The sequence below is a fragment of the Chrysochloris asiatica genome, unplaced genomic scaffold, assembly GCF_000296735.1.
Source record: "Chrysochloris asiatica unplaced genomic scaffold, ChrAsi1.0 scaffold00006, whole genome shotgun sequence".
In the NCBI taxonomy this organism is placed as follows: domain Eukaryota; kingdom Metazoa; phylum Chordata; class Mammalia; order Afrosoricida; family Chrysochloridae; genus Chrysochloris; species Chrysochloris asiatica.
The window spans coordinates 12,311,076-12,335,778 of NW_006408524.1; the positions used below are offsets into that span (position 1 = coordinate 12,311,076).

Genomic DNA, 24,703 nt, shown 5'->3' on the forward strand with positions numbered 1-24,703 from the left:
CTTGTTGTTATTGTTGTTAAGTGCCATCGAGTTGGTTCCGACCCATAGCGACCCTGAACAGGTTTTCCCAGGCTGTGAATCTTTACGGGAGCAGAAAGCCTCCTCTTTCTCCCGCGGAGCAGCTGGTAGTTTCGAACTGCTGACCTTGTGGTTCACAGCCCGATTCGTAACCACTACGCTACCAGAGCTCCTTAGAGACTGCTTAGTCCCAGGAAAAATTATGCCAGGATATTCAGTTAAGTCATTAAAATGTGGACATTTTAATTCACATGGTTAAATAATGTAAAATATAAAGCATGACAACTATCTGCCATAGCTTTAAAGCAGGATTTCTCATTGCCAGCATTACTGGCATTTGGATTAGATCATTCTTTGTTGTGTTTTTCAGGAGTGGAGTTCTTTACTGGACAATTTGTGTGTTGTTGAACAGAATCCTTATTCTCTGCCTATAGGACGTCAGTCACTCCCACTTTCCAAGTTGTGATTATCAAAATTGTCTCCAGACATTGCCTACTGCCTCTTGCTGTGTGAATGGGTTGGGGAAGGGGCAAAATAGACCCCAATTGAGAATAATTCATTCATTCACACATAAGGGGTCTTCAAAAGGTTAGTAGAAAAATTCCATTTTCTTTAATTTCATTTCTCCGCATACTTTTTGAAGCCATATATATATATGATTAGTTCCTGGGTTAAAATATTTATTTATATTTAGTGGAGGGCCAGTGAAAAAGGCAAAGAGCCCCAATGAGATGGTTTTGTTCCGTGGCAGCCGCAGGCTCAATGACTAAGTGCCCCAGGACCTGGCAGTGTGTCATTCTATTGTGCAGAGGCTCGCTATGAGTCGGAACCAACTTGATGGCACCTAACACCAACAACCATATATGGTTAGTTAAGTGCTCATCTACTAACAGAAAAGTTGGCAGTTCAAATCTACCCAAAGGCTCCTCCAAAGAAAAGTTTATCAATTTACTCTAATAGGTCACAGTCACTGAGAACTCTGTGGAGCACAGTTCCAGTCTGATGGAATTGACCCTGAAGAAACTGGTTTTACACACACATATACACATATATGTACACACATATGTTGTTGTTAAGTGCCATCGAGTCAGTTCCAACCCATACTGACCCTATATAGGGTTTCCGAGGAGCGACTGGTGAGCTTGAACCGCCAACCTTGCAGTTCAAATGGCTTTGCAGTGTGGCGCATTAACCCACAGCGCCACACCAGGACTCGATACACACACACACACACACACATATGCACATATCGAAACATACTTCTTGTTGTTGTGAAGTGCCGTCGAGGAGTAGGTTCCGACCCATAGTGACCCTGTATCGGGTTTCTGAGGAGTGACTGGTGAGCCTGGACCACCAACCTTGCAGTTCAAACGGCTTTGCAGTCTGGTGCATTAATCCACAGCGCCACACTAGGACTCCCTAAACATACTTACACACATATATACACATGTCCATGAACACTACATAGTATTCTAATTTGCATAAATGATAAAATATTCAGTTGTTGTATGATATTTAGATGCTGTTCTGCATCTTGGTTTATCTATCCATTCCTTATTATGTTTTCGAGTTTCAACCATCTTTATAAATACAATTTACCCTTTTCACTGCTAAATAATGGGTTGCCTTAAGATTACATCACATTTTATGTATCTATTGATGGTTATTTAAGTTGTTTCTAGTTTTACCATAGAAAATAATTCATCAATGAATACTTTTGCACACATCACTGAGCATGTATGTGATTATCTTCTTGTTAAGTGCCATCGAGTTGATTCCGACTTATAGTGGCCCTGTGTAGGGGGTTTCCAGGGAGGAACTGGTGGTTTTGAACTGCCAATCTTTGCAGTTAGCAGTCGAGTGCTTAACTGACAGCGCCACACCAGGACTCCATGTGATTACTGAGATATTGAATAAAAGCGTCAGGGTGTTGTTGTTTAAATGCTGTCTAGTTGGCTTCAACTCAGCAACCCTGTATAGAGTTTCTGACAAACGGCTGGCGAGTTTGAACCACCGACCTTGAGGTTCAAGCCTACCTTGTGGTTCAGTGCTTATCGTACAGTGCCACACCAGGACTCCAAAGCTTCATAGGATTTATTAAACTATAATTTACCAAATTATTCTCTGAACTGCCTATCTCTGTACACCTGTCCATTGTGTATGAGGAGCTCATTTACTCTATTTTCTTACTTCATAGTGAGTGATTCTAAAAGTTTTGCCCATGTGAAAGGTGAAAATGGTACCTCTAAGCTCTGGTAGCGTAGTGGTTACGAATCGGGCTGTGAACCTTAAGGTCAGCAGTTCGAAACTACCAGCTTCTCTGCAGGAGAAAGATGAGGCTTTCTGCTCCCGTAAAGATTTACAGCCTCAGAAACCCTATACAGGGTCGCTGTGGGTCGGCACTGACTCGACGGCACTTAACAACAACAACAACATTATTGTTTTAATTTATGTTTTCCTGATTATTAAGGAGTCATACAGTTTCAAACCTGGGAAGACTTTGGGGTTTTCTATTTAACATTTTCATTTTAAAGTTTTAAAGAAAGCCACTAAGAAGAATGAACCAGTTTGTACAAGTGTTGTTGTTAAGTGCTGTATAGCCAGTTGTAACTCAGAAACCCCGTTCTAAGGTTTCCAAGGAGCGGCAGGTGAGTTTGAACCTCTGACCTTATGGTTCAAACCTACCTTGCGGTTCAGTGCATTATCCTACAGCGCCATACCAGGACTCAAATTTGTACAATTTATACAAATATTGCCCTCATATTTATTACTGTATTGAATTTGGTATCAAATGGAAACTTTTCACATCTGCATAGAAAGTGGGGAATATGGAAGCAGAGTTTTTCTTGCACCATTTTTCACCAGCCACCCCAGGAGGATGGCTATTTACCAAAGATTGTGTTTGACACAGGGACAATACCAGAGTTGGCACTGGAGTGTTTACATGAAGAAAGGCAGAGTGCAAGGCACACTCCCCCCAAGCAGCTTGCAAATGCCTTCGAGGCTGCTAGTATGTCATCTCCTCTGCAACTTGAGACTGGTTTCCTTATTCCTCCAGCAGTGAGCAGCAGATCTGGCCCTTACTGATAAAGGGGGGAGGTGTTGACGTTGTCCTTATTAGGATTGGTTCCCCAGTGAGTGTGGACCAATGTTCTGGAGGTCAGCTCTCTGGAGGCCAGCGGTTGAGACCAGCAGAGCTGACCTTTCGGCTGAAGCAGCATGTGCACTGCCCTGAAGCCTCTAAAGTTCAGGATACAAGGTGTCCTCATAAAGCCCTCAGGAGAATTTCTCTGAGGATTCCTGGGGCTGGGATTCAGCCAGTCTGCCTTCTAGCTGCCAGGACAGCTCATAAACCTAATCTTCTTGACTCCCACATTCCCATTCACCAGCTTGGCTTCCGACTCCCCCATACACACACCAAATGTGCTTTCAATACTCACTACACATTGCAAGCTCAGTTACTTTGCTGTTATACCTAAGATTTGAAGTATAGAAGCATATTACCTTCAATGATAGCGTTGATGATCTGTGCAATTCATTTCACCACAGATATGAGTGTCTGTGTCACAACAACATGGCAGATGTATTTGTTTTACTTAAAAGACCTAAGATATTGTGGAGTTTTTTTGTGTGTGCTTTGGAAGAATCACTGCAGATCAGGACATATTCCCCAGGGTTAAATTTTATGAGCTTATTTTTGTGCTAAATGATGCACATGATGTATATTAATGTTTTGTCAAGCTGGAAACTACTTTTTTTTTTTTTTTCTTACAGACAGGTACTTTACTTAGAGGCTTTTTAAAGCTACCCTATGCATAAGGACTTTTGAGTGTTTATTTCTCTTGTGATGCATGAATTAGGTGGCTGTTTGTGGGCAGTATACTGGTGAAGTTGCTGGAAAAATGAAGAAGAGTAAGAGAGAGGTGTTGTTCTGGGAGGGAGCTCATTGTCTAGTTGAGATAAGATGCAAACGGAGAGTCACTATGAAAGGAGATAGGTACAAGATGATATGCACTGAAAGGAAGGGTTGAATAAGCACTTTGGGAAATTTGCAAGTCTTTCCAGAGCAGGAACTTTCCAGCTCTATTCTGAATAATACATGTAAGCTTGAGAGACAGAAAGGGGGTTGGGGTAAGAAGCTGGGTGGGAACTTCAGGGGTTGGCCAGGGGTGGATTCAGGCAATGGAAACAGTGTATACAAAAGTTGGTGGTTCTGAGAAAGCCTGGTCTTTTTGGAGGAATTGTTAGTTACCATATTTGTTGTTTGGTCTGGAAGTAAAGAACACCTGAGCCCCACTACTAGGAATGATTTATACTAAAAAAAATAAAAAGAATCCTGTTATAACCCAAAATTATGCCCTCTATCAGGAGCATTTCAGTTCCCCAGCTGGTGGTCCACATTACAGAGGCTTCACTGATGGGGCCACTGTGACAGCTCTCCAGGGAATGTTTGCTCAGCAAATGCCTTCTTCCTGTGAATTTCATAGACACCACACTTGCAGTGAGGATGTCTGATCCTTGGCCAGTTACATTTTATCCAGAAAAATAACAAGGGGGAAAAAAAGGGAAAGAGATTGTATCCAAGCAGTAGCTGCATCTTTTAAATACAAAAACAAAACAGGAATAACAACTGCATTCTGATTTTCATCAAGTAACAATTATCTAGTTACAATCTCAGTGTACTTACAACTACATTTTTTTGAGTCAGATCTCCAACTTCCCCCTAAAATTATTTGGGAAAAGACCCAGGAACCATTTTGATTGCTGTGTGATTCTGCCCCCGTGTCTTCACTATTCATTAATCGACTCCATGCATGGCACATTACCACCACCACCATCACCACTAGGTTTTCACTGAGAAGGGAGATGTCAACTTCCGCTTATCTGTGGGCCATGTAGACAGGGAGTGGTTTAACAATGGTTTTGTTTATGAGAACCCTACAGAGGCAGCTGGGGAGTTTGGGGTGGGGGGCGGATGTGGAGCTGTGGAATTGATCATTTATTAGATTGTTACTTGCAACTGGACAGAATCCCCAGGCGGCAGACAGGTTATGAACTCTGGACAACACCTTGTTGCTGTTGTTGTTAAGTGCCTTCTAGTTGTTTTCAACTTTTGTTGCTGTTGTTTAGTGCCTTCGAGTTGATTCAGACACATAGCGACTCTGTCTAGGGTTTCCAAGGAGCAGCTGGTGAGCTTGAACCACTGACCTTGCAGTTCAAACGACTTTGCAGTCTGATGCATTAGCCCACAGCACCACACTAGGACTCATAGCAGCCCAGTATAGGGAGCCGCTGGTGACCTGGTGGTTAGCAGTCCAGTACTTACAATATAGTGCTAGTATCCCTACTAGCCTTTTAATGTGTTGTAAATTTGTCCTGACTTTGAAACAATTAAAACCACTCTTTTTTGTTGTTAAGATCCGTTGAGTTGATTCTGATTCCTAGTGATCCTGTATAGGACTCCCAAGAAGTGGCTGGTGATTTGAACCATCTGCCTTGTGGTTGGTTATAAGTCCTGTGCTTATCCTTTTGTTGTTGTTGTTAAGTGCCGTCGAGTCGATACCGACCCATAGCGACCCTGTATAGCGTTTCCAAAAAGCGACTGGTGAGCTTGAACCACTGACCTTGAAATTCAAACGACTTTGCAGTCTGGCGCATTAACCCACAGCGCCACACCCACATTTTTTTTTTTGTTGTTAAGTGTTGTCCTGTCATTTCTGACTCATAGCGACCCTGTATAGACTTTCCAAGGAGTGGCTGCTGGGTTTGAATCACTGAACTTTCGGCTCAGTGCTTACCCTATAGCATCACATCAAGACTCCATCATGTGCCGTGGAGTCGGTTCTGACTCATAGCGACCCTGCACAGGGTTTCCGAGGCTGTAAATCTTTACAGGAGCAGAAAGCCTCATCTTTCTCCCGCAGATCAGCTGGTAGTTTCGAACTGCTGACCTTGCAATTCGCAGCCCGATTCGTAACCACTACACTACCAGAGCTCATTTCAGAACTCCATTGTTGTTGTTAAGCAATATCGAGTCCATTTCAAACCATAGCGACCCTGTATAGGGTTTCCGAGGAGCAGCTGGTGAGCTTGAACTGCTAACGTTGCAGTTTAAATGGCTTTGCAGTCTAGCACATTAACCCACAGTGCCACACCAGGACTCCATAGGGACCCTATAAATAAGAACCGTATACACTTGTTCCAATTGACATACAGATTCTACTTACAGACATAACTAAGATTGCATCTTCTTTGTAACCCAGGAAGTGCCTATGCTTTCTGAGCCAGAAAGCTCCTTCTCTGGTCAGAGGTAAAAATGACATTAGACCCACTGGGATGTGCTAGAAACCTAAGGTAAGTAGCAAGATGTGGTTGAGGCTGAGCAAGGATGGAAAAAGTGTCCAAATACTAATGGGAACATTGACACAACTTGTTAGAATACATTCAGCATCCTGAGAAAAATGGAGCAAAGAGAAGGTGACAGGGAGGAGGTATAAGGTGTAATTGGGATTGGGGTTGGTGGGTTTGAGAAAGGCGAGAATGATACTGGCCCATACCGTCCCATGCATGCCTTAAAGTGGGTTGATTTCTGGACAGATTGAGAAGAAAATAATTATATTTTCCTCACGCCTCTTTCATTTTTTCTTAATTAATATACTGTATTTTTGTTGTTGTTATTAAGTGCTGTCGAGTCGGTTCCAACCAATAGTGACTCTGCATAGGGTTTCTGAGGAACAGCTGGTGAGCTTAAACCATCGACCTTACAGTTCAAATGGCTTTGCAGTCTGATGCATTAACCCACAGCACCACACTGTTTACAAAAAAAAATGAGCAGATAGTAATGAGCTCCCATGTGCCGTCTCCACTCCCCCTTCATGCACATTTTTTCCCTATTGCGAACATCTGGCATTAGTGCAGTCCATATGTTGTAAATGATGAACCAATATTGATCGGTATATTATTATTTACTCAAGTCCACAGTTTGTGTGAGGATTCATTCTTGTACAATCCAGTGTGGTTGACATCATGTGTCCACCGTTTTCACTGCCATTACAATGTCCTGTGTCCCACCTGTTATTACACCTCATGCACCACATGCACACTCACACAGAATCCTGACCATCACTGATCTTTCTGCTGTCGCTGTCTACAACAAATAGTTCTGCCTTTTCTAGATGATCCTATAGTTGGAGTCATATCATACGTAGCCTTTTTAGACTGACTTCTTCCGTTTTCCTGTTGTCGTTTGCTGCTGTTGAATTGATCCTGGTGACACCTCTTGGTGACACCATGTGTATGCAGAGTAGAACTACTGGTTTTGTAAATGCACACAGAAATCCAATGTTTGGTCACCAGTCTTTCAGAACGAGAAGGTAGCTTTATTATAATTTGCTGACCGAGCAAGGAGCCAGAAGGTCAGTTCCTCGGATCTGACTACCCCAGACATCTGGGGATTTTCAGATTTATGGAATGATTGAAAAGTTAGTTGTATATATTCATAAAAAGGAGTGAGGTCAAACTGGGGTTGAATCATGCAAGTTTTGATTTTAAAGGGTCATGCAGGTTTTTTTGTAATTCATTGTGCCGGCACACAGGAAGGGTTCTGGGTTTTGTGCTACAGGAAACCAGGAAGTTTTGCTGAGCATTTAATAAATTGGTTCCTTTGGCTGAAAGACTGCATTGGTGGGGGCCTGAACTAGTTGAGTGTGGTTTGGATTGATAGTCTTTTGAGTGCAGCTGCTGGTTTTCTGAAAAAATGAATAAAGGGAAGTTATGAACATCAATGAGTTAGCAAACGAATAGGGCACCTTTAGCCCCTAGATGGACTCCTGGCGTGTCACTCTAGGATCAGTATTAGACTTAGAACCACAAACAAGGTCAGCAGTTCAAGCCCACCAGCTGCTCCTCTGAACCACTGTATAGGGTCACCGACTAGACGCCATGTAACAATACCACCACCAGCCCCTAGATGTGGACAATTTTTGTTTCAAATGCTCAACCTTTCAGCCAGTAGTTGGGCACTTACTTAGCTGTTTGAGGATGCTTCCTCCAAGATTTTTCCTAACTTGATAGCTCATTTCCACAGTTGTTGTTGTGAAGTACTGTTGAGTTGGTACTGACCCACAGTGACCCTGTATAGGATTATCGAGGAGCAGCTTGTGAGCTTGAACTGCCAGCAATAATCTATTTCATAGATGTATCCATTTGCCTATTGATTGCCTTGTCTGTTTCCCCACTGAAGGACATTTTGTTTGCTTGCAGTTTGGGGTAATTATGAATAAGGCTGCTCTAAAATAAGGAGCTCTGGTAGCGTAGTGGTTACGAATCGGGCTGCGAACCTTAAGGTCAATGGTTCGAAACTGCCAGCTGCTCCGAGGGAGAAAGATGAGGCTTTCTACTCCCGTAAAGATTTACACCCTCGGAAACCCTATACAGGGTCGCTATGGGTCGGAACCGACTCGATGGCACATAACAACAACAACAACAAATATTGTGTTTGGACTCTTGCATGGGCATTGTAAGCTCAGCTTCTTTCAGCAAGTAACTAGGAGTGTGATTGTTGGATCTTGTCATAAGTCTTAGTATAGTGCTGCCCCCTCCCCCTCACCCCCCCCTTTATAATTCTCCATGCGCCATTAGTTTTCTATATTTAGTGATAAACTGTGAGAAAATGCAGGTGCTCCCTAAGATGTGTGTGTTGGGGTTCAAACCGAGAAGGAAAAAGCCTTTTGTGTATGTAGTTGCCAAGAGATTGAAAAAAACAACGAGGAACCAATCTGACAGACATTAGTTTATTACAGAAAAGAAAACAAAATAGGGATGGTTTGCGGACAGGGGACATACTGACAACGTAAAAAAGCTGTTTCCATTGGCGGCCGGCTGGACAGTGACGTTTTTCCAGGCGAAGGGTATGGACTGTTGTTATATGCCATCAGGTCAGGTCTGAGTCATGGCGACCTGGTAAAGAGTTTTCAAGGAGCGGCTGGTGAGTCTGAGCTGCTGACCTTGTCGTTCAAATGGACCTTGTCCATGGATTTATCCTACAGAGCCACAGGACTCTGAGGCATGGGCTACTGTCTTTACAAACTTCATACTTCTTGGGGTAGTTAAGGATGGCAGTAGGGATAAGGAAAACGCAGAGCTGCCTGCCCTTCATAGAGAACAGAGGGTCTGTATGTATCGCAGGAGTAGAGGACTGTGTGCTCCTTCCTAGATATTAGGATCAGGGGAGAGAAGAGAAGATATGGTTTGAGTTGACATGAGCGTGGTCATTTTGGAGCATCCTGTTTGTGTCTCTGAAGGATAGCACACAGATTCTGAAATATCTACGGATGTATACTGTATTGGGTAGGATACAGGAAACCTGGTTAACAGTGTTTATTATAAGGACATTTATAGTTCACTTAACAAGACGTTGGGAGACAGATGGTTTGGAATTCATTAAGTAGCTCGAGAATGTCAGCAAAGAACCACACTCGTTCTTTCCTACAGTTCCCGTCTTGCCTTTTGTCTTTTGCTTAACGATTCATTGTTTCAAGATGGCTGCTGCAGCAGACATCTTCTCCTCATATGCTCAGTAGGATGAAAGAGGAAGAGGTAAGAGTCTTCTCTCACATCCTTTTTCAGAAAAGTCAAGTCCTTCCAGAAGTCCCCAGCAGGTGTCCATGATGTCTTCCTGGCCTCCAATGGGATGCATAGTAAGCAACATAGAAGCCACAGAATGATTTTTATGAGTCTCTCTGACCAAGGCTCCTTCCTGTATCCTGTGTCCTCATTCACATTCATCCAGTGAAACACTGTAACAGTGATTTGTAATTTCTTTGGGTTCAGTGTGCTTCTTTAAACTCTGATAAGGAATGGGCATTTCCAATCTCTTTGTTGTTGTTAAATGCTGTCGAGTCGGTTCCAACTCATAGCGACCCTGTACAGGGTTTCCAAGGAGTGGCTGGTGAGCTTGAACCTCTGACTTTTAAGTTCAAACCGACCTTATAGTGCAGCGCTTTAACCTGCAGTGAGTGCCACACCAGTTGCTTTAAACCTGTGGAGTCCTGGTGTGGTGCGGTAGGTGTGATAAGCATCGAACTTCGAACCATAAAGTCAGCAGTTTAAATCCACTAGCTGCTCTGGGAAACCTTGTTGTTATGAGTAGGAATAGACGCTACAACACACAACAACAGCAATGACAACAAGTTTCTGAAGAAGAGCTTAGGGGTCCTTGCAGCTATCCTGGAGTGAAGTAAAGGCTAAAGGGGGGAGTCTGTTTACACAGATTAGTCCTCCTGTAGGTTTCTTCTGAATAAAATTTATAAAATTATATGTGAAATAATCCTAGAATAGATGAATATGCAGATTGTTTTTAATTCTAAGGGGAAAGCTTTTGGAAAGGGGGTGGAAGAGGTTATTAGACTCCATGAAGTTCTTCTCAGAAACCTTAGAATTTCTCCCTTGTTGTTGTTGTTAAGTGCCGTCGAGTCGGTTCCGACCCATAGCGACCCTGTACAGAATTTCTCCCTTGAAAACTACCAAATGCCCACATTATGTAATGTTTGCAAGAAAATTGGATTTGTCCCCAGTGTTAAAGAAGGAGAACTTTGCCATTTAAAAAGAGGTTTAAATCTTAGTTCTTCCTTGACAAGGAAATGGTCTGGAGGTAGAAGATAAGGTGGTCAGCTGGGCCTGGGTGTTATTCCTTCAAAGTGAAGAGTTTGATATTTTCAGATGTAATTTATCAAATGTTCATGAGCAACTGAAAAGGATTATTTATTTATGTTCTACTCTTTCCTGGAAACCATCCATGTTTATGTAAACTTGGGAACATTCCAAACGGACATTTTATATTTGATGTGGTATTTTTTTTTAATAGTAGCTTGGGTAGACCTTTAAAAAGTAAGTTAGTTTCCCATTCAGCACATTTTGTTTTGTGACATTGGTTGTAATCCCCTCAAATGTAACAGCACTGTTCCTACTTCCTCCCTGGGCTGTTTCCATGTGCCCTTGTTTTCTGTTACTTCCTGGATTCTGAACTTTAATTTACAGGAAATGCTGGTCTTCTAAGGAGCTCTGGTAGCATAGTGGTTACGAGTTGGGCTGCTAATCTCATGGTCAACAGTTCAAAACTACCAGCTGTTTCTCGGGAGAAAGATGAGGCTTTCTGCTCCAGTAAAGATTTTCAGGATCACTAGGAGTCGGAATTGACTCCATAGCACAAACCCGCCACTGCTGCTCTTCTGGTCTCTCAGGGTTGATTGTTCTGAGCATCACATTGTTACCTGGTTTTATTGTTCACTTTCTAGGCCTGTCTATTGTTTGCCTGAAAGTTGATCGCTGGGATTGGGTTTGTTACCAGTTTCCAAGGATGTTTCACCAGTCTCTACTTGATCAGTAAATCTGGTCATTTTTAGGATTTTGAGTTTTATCCTTTGATTTTGTTCTCCCCTCTGTCCAGGACTTTCTGTTGTGATCCCAGTGAGAACTATTGGTGCTAAGAGGCCAGCATCATCTACTTTTCTGGTTTCAGGGCAGTGGAGGCTCTGGTTCACCTAGTCCATTAGTCCTGTGGGTCAATTGTTTTCTTTCAATCTTTGATTTTCTTCACTCTAATATATTCCAATATTTGATGTAGTATATTGAAACGTTTAAAATGTATTTTATATTTTATTTCGAATACTTTGTAATTGGCGTTTATTCCCTGAAGTGATTTAATGGAATTTGAAGAATTAAAAAGATTGTAAAAATGAAACAGGAACAACAGATAAACTGGATCTGTGCTAAGGGAGAATCTATGGCTGGGTGAAGCTGATGTGTTTTCTAGAAAATAACTCCAGTGGTCTCAGAGTTCACCCAGCACATTGTGATCGATGATGGACGTTTAATAATGCTGATTCCCACCACCCTTGAATCTTGGCATCATGTTGCCTTTCCAATCTTATTGGTGCAGTATTTAGATAAATAAACTTCGCGATGTGTCTGGCAAACAACCTGGGCACAAAGTGAACACATACTGTCAGATGCTTTATGTTTGTGTAATGTCATTTCCAATGCATACCACCTCCAATTGTGACCAAATTGATTTCCATTCATGACAACCCTGTTTTTTAGAGTAAAACGAACCTCCATAAAGTTTTCAATGGCTGAGTCCTGGTGTGGCGCTTCGGGTTAATAAGCTGCACTTCCACGTAGGTTTGAACCTCAAGGTCGGCAGTTCAGCCTCACCAGCCGCTCCTCGGAAACCCTATACGGGGTCACTGTGAGTCAGAACTGACTCAATGACACTTAACAACAACAATAACAATTTTTGGGAAGTAGATTGCTAAGCTTTTTTTTTCTGAGGGCGCTCTGTGTGGGTTTGAACTGCCAATCTCTTAGTTATTAGTCAAGCAGTTGAATGTTGTGCCACCCAGGCAATCCTTTAGGATAGTTTTGTGCAAATATCATGTGCCTTCTCCATTTGTTTGCCAACTGCTCCCACTCAAATATAGTAACCCTACTGCCAACTCATGTTGTTGTTCAGCGATCATATGTAGGATTGCTGAATCTATTAGTCTTTACTGGAGCAGACAGCTCTATCTTTCTCTGGAGGAGCGACGGATGGATTTGAACCGCTGACATTGTGGTTAGCAGCCCAACACCTAATGCACAGTGCCAGCAGGGTTCCCTCTTCTCTCTCCAGGAGGCATTCTTAATGATGTGCTATGCGCTTTTTTTTTTTTTTTTTTTTAAACAATAACATTAAAGTAAGGATTAGCCCCATCTTGTAGTTGAGGACAGGCAAGTACAGAACTTGTGCCATAGTATATAGTTAGAACATGGCAAGAAGGCAGGAAGCTCTTAGAAAGAGTTACTAGAAAAGCAAAGATTTGTCTCAAGGATAAGACGTTTCTTTGGCTCTTTACTGTACCCCTAGCACCTGGTCGGGTGCCTGGGACATACACAGTAGGTGCTCAGTAAATGTTCATGGAATGGATTCTGGGTGGTGGATGTTTTCTAAGAACTATAGCCACATAGCACCCCAAAGATGACCCCTGAACATCTGTGATGGGCCCAGCTGACGCCCTCATCTACCCAGTGCCCGACATCTGCTACTTGACCTTCCAAGTCTCCCTGAGACTGGGAGCCAAGGGGACCTCTTGAAGGATGAAAGCATTATTTCCAAGACCTTGCCCATTTTACAGTCTGTTTACTGCTAACAGACCACCCACAAGATCTCAGTATTTTGCTTCCTCTTACAGTCCAACTGGTTTTATATCACTTTAAAGATGATGTTTTCTTGGGGGTAAAGAGAATGCCACCCCTGAGAAGGACTGGAACTGAATACTGAAGAACCACATGGGCTTGACATACCATAATGTTTTGTCTGCTCCTACCAGAGACCTGTGCAGGAGAATCCATCTTGAAGAAATGCTATGCATGTACCCAATTAGCATGGTCCCTTCTAAATGGGTCATTTCCCAGAAATCTCCACCTATCCCTGTGGATATGCATGATGCCTTTACCCTACACAGAATCTTTTTAAAACATCAGCAAAACCTTTGTTTGGGGAGACAGGGGTTAAGCATTGCATTAAGTCCTTGGTGTCTCTGGCTTGCAACCCTCTTTCCTATAGTAAACCTTTGCTGGTCTGGAACCCCTGCCTCATCTGACTATTCCTAATCTGTGGACTGCAAGACCAGTCTTTTGAAAGGCAGAGGTAGGAGTAGCACTCCCTGTAACAGCAAAGCTGGAACTAAAATCTTCCCCAGAAGCCTTTGCATTTGCCACCAAATCTCTCTGCCCCAGTAAACTGAGTTGACAGTCCTCACACAAATGCAGGGAGAATAGAATCACCAGGTTTCAAATTTTGGAACTTTTGTTTGTTTGCATTACAGTTAATTTGCATATTTTAAATTGTTTCCTGCTCCTAGGTTCCTGGGTGTCACAAATGGTTTGCATTTGACTACTAACCCAAATATAGTCAGTGCAATTCCACAGCTCCAAACAGTCCTTAGGAGGGAGGAGGCTCATTCTACCTGTGGTTGTGGAGGTTCATGTTTTATGTCAGAGCAAGCTGAGAACTGAGAATTACGGCAGGGAAATGGGTTCTCTGAAGGTTATGTGAAACTCTACAAGGGGGCTTCAAAAAGTTCCTGGGAAGATTCCAATTTTGCTAGTAATTTCAGATAATAGAGATTATGGAATTTTTTTGAGTGTGGATTTGTAAAATTCTCTCCAAACAGAGAAACTCAGCTTATTCCTGTTATTGTTGTTGTTAGATGTCATTGAGTCGATTCTGACTCATTGTGACCCTGTGAGCAACAGAACGAGACATTACCCATCCTGCATCAGCCTCAGAATCAGTGCTATCCTTGAACCCACTGCTGCTGCCACCTTGGGGGTCTTCCTCTTTTTCTATGACCCTCCACTTTACCAAGCATGATGTCTTTCTCCAGGGACTGGTCCCTCCTGATACTATGTCCAACGTGTGAGCGACAAGGTCTAGTCATCCTGGCTCCTTATTCCTACTCTAGAATGGCACAATGCTAGGCCTTATCTGAGAACATCACGTATGTCTGAAGAAAAAGAGAAAACTTTGCATTTGCGTCTTTCTTACACATGTTCACGATGGCTAACAGTCAAATTCAGGAGGAGTTCCTGAATGGTACAAATGTCACATACCTGACTGTAATCAAAGAGTGGGAGATTTGAGGCCACACGAAGGTGCTTTGGGAGAAAATCAACCATTGAAAACACTGTGAGGCATTTCCACTCTGATACAACTTGCTGTTGTTAAATGCCGTGGAGTTGGTTCCAACTCATAGTGACCCTACACAGGGTCTCCGAGGCTGTAAATCTTTACAGGAGCAGAAAGACTCATCTTTCTCCTGCGGAACAGCTGGTAGTTTCTAACTGCCGACCTTGAGGTTAGCAGCCCGATTCATAACCACTACGCTACTAGAGCCCCTGATACACTTGACCATAAGTCAGAACAACCCCTGACCCCTCATGGAGTTGTTTTGTTTAATTTTTCCTTGTGAATTGAGTGAAAGTTTACAGGCAAGATCATCAGCTTTACATTCAGCAAATCCTATACTTTGTTTCATCTCAATGATTACAGTCCCCTCCCTGCATCAACAGTCTTTCCACTTCCTGTGGTTCCCCATTTACATCTTATATTTCACAAATAAACAAAGCAAAATGTTTGATGTACACATACAAAACAAAAAATATATATTCATTTAAATGTCCAAAGAGCACATTCTGCAAGCCAGCCTCCTACCCACAGGCATGCAGCCTTAATCAGTCCATGGGACTAGAGCCTGCAATGCTCTGTCTCTCCATGTCACCTCCTCTACCACTGTCTCTACTGTTTCTGCTTTTCTAGGTAGAGATCTCACGCTCCACTGATACTCTTCCTTCTTGAGGGTCCTGGGATCATCTGTTCCTGAAATGAAAGGTTAACTACTCTCCCCTTTTAGTTACACTTCATCTCCAATTACAGTTTTGACAATCACAGTTAATCCTGCTAACGGTTACTCACAATTGTGTCATAAAATTCAGACCCATCTGGAAGAGAGGAAAACTATTCAGTGGGAATACTACCTTACCTCCCTCATTCTGAAACTAGCATACTCATAAAAGCTTATAAGCCAGCCACTTCATGCCTTTATAGCCCCCTCTCCATTTTTGATAGCCAATGTCTAAATTACCCATACCCATCAACCCACTACCCTGAGGAGAAGGAGATAAGCATGTTCCTTGATAATGAAAAATCCTTCCATTCTGGTTGGAATTTTGAGCAACTGCATACATAAAAGTCCAGTTCATTACATTGTAGCAATTTACACTTGCTCACAGTAGCATATATCTTTATCCTTATCTGGTTGGGTTCTGGTCAGCTCAGTCCTAGCCTTCTAAGCTATGTCAAATGGGTACCAGCTGCAAGTATAGGCGTTCACCCACACCCATCTTCACTCCAGACCAACTCATCCTTTCACTCCCAACTCTAGTCCCCAGGTGGTATGTCAGTACCCATGGGCTCAGGAGTTCACACAACTCCATAAACTTCAGACTAACTGGCCCTTCCTCTTCTGTCTCTCATCTAAAGGTCAAAGGGCACCAATGGAACATGGGCAAACTCAGCCTAGGTTTTCATTGTTGAATTTTCCCCACTTCCACTCACAAGTAGACCCAGGTGGTAACCATGGAGCATACAAGAAAGCTCGTGGATTCCTTTTAACTTTCCCTCCAGGGTTTCCCTGATGGGATGACTTTTCTGACTTTGATGCCTCCAAAGCAAACAGCTTGCTTAAAGCTCAAAGAGCCAACAGTCTACCTTTTTCTGCAGGTCTTCCTTTCAATAAGAATCTTCTGTTCTGCCAGCAGTTCTGGGTTGGTCTTCATGTCTTTACAAATGCAGATGTCCCAACTCACATTGTTCTGGGTGGGTTCAGCATTCCTCCTCAGGCCACATACTCTACGAAGAAGGCTTAACTGTTGTTGTTGTTGTTGTTGTTAAGTGCTGAAGCACATTCAGAAGAAGCCATGGAACAAAGGATATCATTGCTTATGTCCGATGGATCTTGGCTGAAAGCAGAGAATCAGAAAGATGTTTACCTGTGCTTTAGTGACTACGCAAAGGCTTTCGATTGTGTGGATCATGACAAGCTATAGACAACATTGCAAAGTATGAGTATTCCAAAACACTTAATTGTGCTCATGAGGAATCTGTACCTGGACCAAGAGGCAGTTGTTCGAACAGAACATGGGAACACTGAATGGTTTAAAATTATGAAAGGTGTGCGACAAGGTTGTGTTCTTTCACCATACTTATTTAACCTGTATGCTAAGCAAATAATACGAGAAGCTGGGGACTATGAAGGAAAACGTGGCATCAGCTTGGAAAAGACTCATTAACAATCTGCGATATCCAGATGATACAACCTTGCTTGCTAAAAGTGAAGAGGACTTAAAACAATTACTGATGAAGATCAAAGAGCACACACAGCCTTCAGTATGGATTACATCGCAGTGTAAAGAAAACAAAAATCCTCACCACTGGACCAATAAACAACATTCTTATCAATGGAGAAAAGATTGAAGTTGTCAAGGACTTCATTCTTCTTGGATCAACTATCAACACTCACGGAAGCAACAGTCAAGAAGTCAAATGACATATTGCATTAGGCAAATCTGCTGTACAAGACCTTTTTAAAGTGTTGAAGAGCAAGGATGTCAGCTTGAGGACTAAGGTGCACCTGACCCCAGCCATGGTATTTTCAATAACCTCATATGCATGCGAAAGCTGGACAGTGAATAAGGAAGACTGTAGAAGAACTGATGCTTCTGAGTTGTGGTGTTGGAGGAGAATATTGAAAGTGCCATGGGCTGGCAAAAGAACCAGCAGATCTGTGTTGAAAGAAGTGTAGCCAGAGTGCTCCTTGGAGGCCAAGATGGCCAAACTTCATCTTTCATATTTCAGACATATTGTCAAGGGAGACCAGTCCCTGCAGAAGGATATTATGTTTGGTAGGGTGTAGGGTCAGAGCAAAAGAGGAAGACCCCCAGCGAGATGGATTGATTAAGTGGCAGCAACGATCGACTCAGTAGCGAGGTTAGTCCAGGATCTGGCAAGTGTGTCCGTTCTGCTGTGCATAAGGTCACTATGAGTTGGTACCGGCTCAATGGTACCTAACAACAACAACAAAAGTCTACTCACAGGGCTTCCCAAGAGTTGATTCAGGCCCTGATAAATAATAAATTGATCCTTCCAGTAAGGACTGACTGACTGAAAATCTTTACATGAGATTTAGACTGATATACATCACAGTTGCAAGACCCTCCAAATCCCTTCCTTCCAGGTTTTTGCTGAGTGAGTTGAAATTGGACCTCAGCCCTCTTTGTCATTCCCTGGTGTAGCAAGGGTAGGCTAATGGCACCGAGACAGGACAGTTCAAGGAGGGGCCCTCATTCACTGTCACTAACTTGACTCTGACACAAAGCCACCTAGAGGACAGAGTAGAACTGCTCTTTTTGTGTGTCTGAGACTAAATCTTTACTGTGCAGACAGTCTCATCTTTCTCCTGAGGAGACACTGGTGGGTTGGAACCTCTGATCCATTGGTTAGAAGCCCAATGCTTAAACCATTGTGCCACTGGAAATGTTTAAGGAAGGGCAGAATATGGAATAGACATGCCTGTTGAATTGACACGGGTCCTGAGTGGGAGGGTTGAAACCAGCTACAGACTGAGGCTCTTCAGAATATGGTGTGCTGACCAGAGTTGGAACTGACTCAACAGCACTGAACAAGAACAGGCTGTGGAGCCATCAGTGTCTGGGTGGGTGGGTAGGTGAGGGTACATGTAGAGGTGCTACTCCTTGTTCAGGTAAGCTTTAGTGTCCATGAAGTTGGGTTAGGACTATTGTTGTTGTTAAGTGCCATTGAATTGGTTCTGACTCATAGAGACCCTGTTTGGCGTTTCTGAAGCTCAGTTGGTGGGTTTGAACTGCCGACCTTGTGGTTAGCAGTCCAGTGCTTATACTACAGTGCCACACCAGGACTAGCTTTTACTAATAATGTATTAATACAAAGTACAGCCCACCATGGAAAGTTGGTTTTGAGTTGGAGGATGCTGGGAAGGTGGGTTGAAACCTCTTAGGAGGTTAGAGCCCCAGGCAGAGATTGGCATTTCCCAGTGAGATGCCAGCAATAGGGATCCTTGAAGACAAATTTCCTTGGCTTCTCAGAGGCCAGGGACTCATACACGGGTGCTTATTGGATGGAAAGAGGGACTTTTAGAGCATAGGTTGTTTATCAGACCTACTGGAGGAGACAGCCCAGAAATCAAAGTGACCCACTTAAACCCATTGTTTTTCAATTTTGTTTTCAAGAGGGATTTGTGATTGAAAGTGAGACTGAAAAATTGTGATGTGGAAACAGCAGCCAGACACAGAGCATGGAGTCTTTTGATACCTACCCCTACTTTGGCATTTCCTTAGGGGAGGAAACTTTAGCTCTTTGATTTCCTTACGTTGAAGTCTTTCTTTTGTTTCAAGAGTCCAGGATTCATATGTCAGCAGGTAACTAAACTAATGGAAACAACCCAAGCAGAAACATAAACAAGTTTGATTGAAGTCAGTGCCTTTGTGGTTCCTTAACCTATTTCTAGAATCCGACGATGACAGGAACTTCCGAAGGAAGCAAATGTAACAATTGTTGAATAGCTGTATTCAAGTAAGTAGGTTGCGTTTTTTATTGAAAGAAATGTTAATTAAATCCTGGAGAAAATGAAGAGATAATTTAAAAGTAAAAAATAGTGACCTCTTAATATTCTAAGTGACTGAAAATAAAGCTCCAAATATAGCCCATTGTTGCTCTCTTGTGTTTTTACACATTAAATAATAATTAATAATAATAATAACCACTACGTGAGCAGAAAGACAAGCTGTATTTGCTTAGTGCCTATCACATGTCAAGGACTGTCTTAGAGATTCTACATATATGAGCTCAGTTAATTCTCCCAGCCATCTTAATGAAATGTGTGCTACTGGTCTTGCTGAGAGAACACTGAGGCTTACAGAGATATGTGGTAAATGTAACTGAGCTGTGAATGCAGATTCACCTAATGAGAGTCTAGCTCTGTCTTCAAAAACATGGAGACTGTATTCCTGTGAGTGTGCATACACTATGGAGTGAAGGATACCTTTCATAATTGTGAGTTTACCTTATGTATGTGTATGTTTGGGAGTTCCTGTTATGTTTGTCTTCAAATGTGAGCCTGAACCTTCTGTCATGTTTCTGCCCAATCTTTAATAATTAAATCTTCCTCTTCTAAGCATGAGGCTGAGGCTTGTTATTCACAGTGCTAGAAAGACAAAGGATAAATGAAATTAAGAGAGTTTATAATGCAAGTAGCTGCAAAAAAAAAATTCTGTTTCTCATGGGTTTTATGTTGTTTCTTATCTTAATATACTTAGAAATTATTTTTAAAAAGTTCAGTTGACACACACACAATGAGGACTTATAAAAAAAGTTTGTGTGAAATAAAATTTTAAGAGAATGGAATTTTCCCCTGAACTTTTGCCACTGATGTACCGATATAGATATATAACAACATTGTTAAGTGCCGTCGAGTTGAATCCAACCCACAGCAACCCTGTATAGGGTTTTCAAGGAGCAGCTGGTGAGCTTGAACCACCAACTTTACAGTTCAAACAACTTTGCAGTCTGACACATCAGCCCACAGTGCCACACCGTGCATATATATATGGAGAGAGAGAGAGACACATGGTGTGGAACTGTAGGATAAGCACTGAACTACTAACCACAAAGCCAACAGTTCCAACTTATCACTAGCTCCTTGGAAACCCTGTACAGGGTTGCTATGAGTTGGAACTGACTCAACAGCACTAAACTACACCAACAGCATTAATTCAAGGAGGCCTGGTAGCACTGTGAGTTAAGCATTGAGCTGCTCCCCGAAAGTTAGATGGTTCATCATTCTCTCTGAGGGAGAAAAAAAGATTATCTGCTTCCAGAAAGATCTACAGTCTCTGAAATCCTTTGAGTCGGAACCAAATTTATGGCTGTACACTTGGGGTTGGGCTTTTATTAGTCAGAATAGTTTGTAGTTCTGTAAAGCTAGATACTTTTAGAGATCTGATAGTGATGAAAATGATTTGTCTGTAAACAATGCAAATATGTATTATGCCTTAGAAAAAGATCACAGAGGTGTAGCTTTAATACCTTCTAGGGGCATTAAACAGTTTTGTATGTATTTTAGTAATTGTTCTTGTTGTTAAGTGCTGTTGAGTCAATTCTGACCTGTATAGGGTTTCCAAGGAGCGGCTGATAAGTTTGAACCACCGACCTTGTGGTTCAAACCGACATTGTGGTCCACTCCTTTATCCTGTAACACCACACCAAGACTCCCTTAGTAATAATATGTCAGCGTTTTTCTCTGTCAGTGACTATAAATTTGTTTGCTCTCCTATAATAGTTAGAAATAAGTTTATCGTTCTACTGGTCCATTCATTAAATTCAATGGATCTTTAATGTATGTTCATGTTAGATTTGCATGAAAAATGTATTTTTAGTTTTTTAAAAATTACTCTAGGCATAATGTTAGAGGTTCTTATACTAATTATTCATTATTTTACAATTTAACCTTAGTATAAATCCTTTTAGATGAGCTTCCCTTGGTCTCCATTGTATGAGGAGGCTTCAAAAGTTCATTGAAAAATGAAATGAACAGATAATGGGCTTTTTCCATGAACTTTTTGAAATTCTTTGAACTTACTTAGAAGCTGAAGTGTTTAAACTGGCTTAATGCAGGATCATCAGCTAGAAATGTGGACGTAGCGATGATCCTAGGTTTAGCTGAGTCAGGCTCCACTATTGATTACATGTTACCAAGTGAACATGAAAATGCTCATGAGTCTCACCAAGGGAAGCTGTGACAGAGTGCACCTGCAGGTGATTTAATATTGCGTGGCATTGTAAAATAAGCACTGAACTGCTAACATCAAGGTCGGTGGTTCAAACCCATCAGCTGCTCCCCGGGAGCTCCATACAGGGTTATGAGTTGGAATGAACTCGACTGGCGCTTAACAACAACAGCATAACTCAAGTAAGATGCACGAGATAATGTAGATTAATAAAAGGAGACGTCATGGAGGGGAAAATGCGGAGATGACCTACAAAAGGACTATGATAATATCACACTCTTTTCTCCGCATGCTTTTAAAGGTGCAAAATGGCTGTCCTATTTTCTGTGTGAATTTTAGTTGGAAAGTCCCAGTTCCCTACCTGAGATCTGAATGCTTACTGGGTGTATGTAGAGAAGTAGTTTAAAACGAATAACAAGTAGAAGAAGCGCCACTTTACATTAGCAAAAAAAAAAAAAGAGAGAGAGAGAGAGAGAGAGAGAAGAGCCATGCTTGCTTCTCCATCTTGGCCAAACATTGGGTTTTCATCTTTATAAACGTATAGGTCTTAAGTATGTAATAGGCTAGGTCCTAAGGTGACCTATTTAATACCCTCGTGTGTGTTTTTTTCTGAGTTTTTCAAGGAACTTATAACTCCCACAAATAAAATTGGTCATAATTCAACTCGTTTAAAAATAAACATTGTATGAGCACTGTGCCATGCACTCAAGGCCCACTTAAACAATATTGGAAATCGTTGTTGTTTGTTGTTGTTAAGTGCCGTTGAGTCGGTTCTGACCCATAACGACCCTGTACAGGGTTTCCAAGGAGAGTCTGGTGAGCTTGAGCCACCAACCTTGTAGTTCAAACTGACTTTGTAATCCAGTGCATTAACCCTCAGCATCACACCAGGAACTCCTTGGAAATGACTGATGGTGGTGGTTATGTACTGTGGAGTCGGTTCAGACTCATAGCGACCCTGTGCAGGGTTTCTGAGGCTGTAAATCTTTATGGGAGCAGAAAGACTCATCTATCTCCCATGAAACAGCTGTTAGTTTCGAACTGCTGACCTTGAGGTTAGCAGCCCGATACGTAAACACTATACTACCAGAGCTCCTTCTGGAAATGATTAGGTAAACATCAATGGAGTCCTGTTGTAGCCCTATAGGACTGCTAACTACAAGTTTAACAGTTCAAACCCACCAACCTCTTCTTGGAATCTCTAATTCAAGGTCGTTCTGAGTTGGAATGGACTCGAGGGCACACAACAAGTGATAGATGACTGTGAGAGAGACAAGGATGAAGGAACCATAATACCCCCCTGTCTCCACCACACACAGAGACCCCTTAATACTGTAAGACTCTCAGCTATGCCCACTATAATCATTGTGGCAGGTAACAGTAGGAACTCAAGTGTAACTTACATGCCAAGGCTGAAACATATCAAGCCTTGGCATCTACTATAGCAAATGCTGTCTTTGAACCATTCTAGAAACCTGGGTGAGTGTGAATGCAAGAGGGCTCCAAGTTTAAGAGGGAGGGAAACTATTTTTAGTCTGAAAATACTCAGTGACCCGTGGTTATGAATTGGGCTGTGAACCTTAAGGTCAGCAGTTCGAAACTACCAGCTGCTCCATGGGAGAAAGATGAGGCTTTCTGCTCCTGTAAAGATTTACAGCCTTGGAAACCCTGTACAGGGTGGCTATGGGTCGGGACTGACTCAACGGCACTTAACAACAACAACAACAGCCAACAACTCTTCTCATACTTTGAATCCTGATGATCACATTCTGGATCCTGAGAAGTTCTCTGGATCCTTAAGATACTTGCCTCTTCTTAGACTCCCAGAAGACCTAGTGGATACTGCATCCTATGTTGCTATGAAGTCTCTTCTCTGTCTTTTGTGCATTGCCTTTGCATTACATTCGTTTATATCAGCATCTAATATGGAGGAAGATTGCAGTTGTCGTTTCAGGTATCTCTTTGTAAAAACTTTCTATTTGACTTCTTTCCCTCCGCTGCAGGATGTTTCCACAGATGGTTGTAAAATAACTGCTGGGTCTTGCCACTTGTGTTCCAATCCGTCATTGGGACAAGGTGCAGATTCTTGCTGAGGTCTTGCAGATCTAGCCCTCGCCTACTTCTTCCTCCTGTTTCCCCTTGCAGTGTGACCTAGGTTCTTATTACATCTATTTTCTGACTCCTGAACATGTCAGACTGTATTGAGCTTTTTACTGGGCTGCCTTAACCGACACCAGGCCAAGCTTCCCCTTTTCAATACTGTACTGTAGTTGTTTGTTCCTAACATTTCTGTAAGAGATCATGTTACCCTTTGTGGTGGGTGTTGTTCTATCTATGTTGGGATCTCCATGTTTAACAGGAAGAGGCACCCCATAAAAGCTTGGTGTGAATGAGTGAGTTAAACAGCACTTTTCCTGTAGTGAAAAATGAATGTACCTTGCCTTTATTTAGCTATGGAGAATTTGGGTATGTAGGATGTGTGATATTTTTCTGTTTGCTCACAAAAGCATCATCTTTCTTCTGTGCTTTTCTTAAACTCTATCATATATTTCTAAATTAACTGCTATTGCCACCCACATTCTCTACAGCAGAGACCTAGGCACAAGATAGAAGGAAGAGAAAGTATACACCAAGACTTGCCTCAGGCCCTTCCTAGCTCTGCTTGTCCTGGGGGAGAAAGACCAGTCTGTGCTTTTGTGGGGATCTGCCTGTGTGAAAACAAACTAGGGGACAAAAAAACACAAACAGTATCAGACACGGGACAAACCCAAATCATGCAGCACCTGATAGGACACAAGGAGAGGAAAGCAGAATTGCTTATCTGTGATATTCCTGTCAAGGATGTATAAGCTGAATCTAATCAGAGGAAGTACCACAGGACCCAGTGGAGGACCATTATACAAAATAACTTGCCTGTAATCTTAAAAAGTGTCAAGGTCAGACAAATCAAGGAAAAACTGAGGAAGTGTTTTAGGCTGCAGGAGAGAAGAGACGTAACTAAAATACTGTATGAGCTAGATGCTTTTGTTATAAAACACGTTTTGGGGGTAGTTGATGGTATTTGAATAGATTCTGATAAGCAAATATGACACATATTGAAAATTTCCTGTTTTGATAATTGTGTTGTGTTATTTGTGCCCATTACAAAGAGAGATGAACCAATGGAATGTGGAAATCATTGAACAGTCTCTTTGATATCCCATGCGAGTAAAGTTTTTACTAAAGATAGTACAGAAACGGCTGCAAGCATATATTGATAGAAAAT

General features: G+C 42.1%; 1 pseudogene; it reads left to right on the plus strand.

Moving 5' to 3' along the window:
- The first annotated feature begins 14,616 nt into the window (after positions 1–14,616).
- LOC102825281 overlaps positions 14,617–24,703 on the plus strand; it is a 25,682-nt pseudogene continuing 15,595 nt past the window's right edge.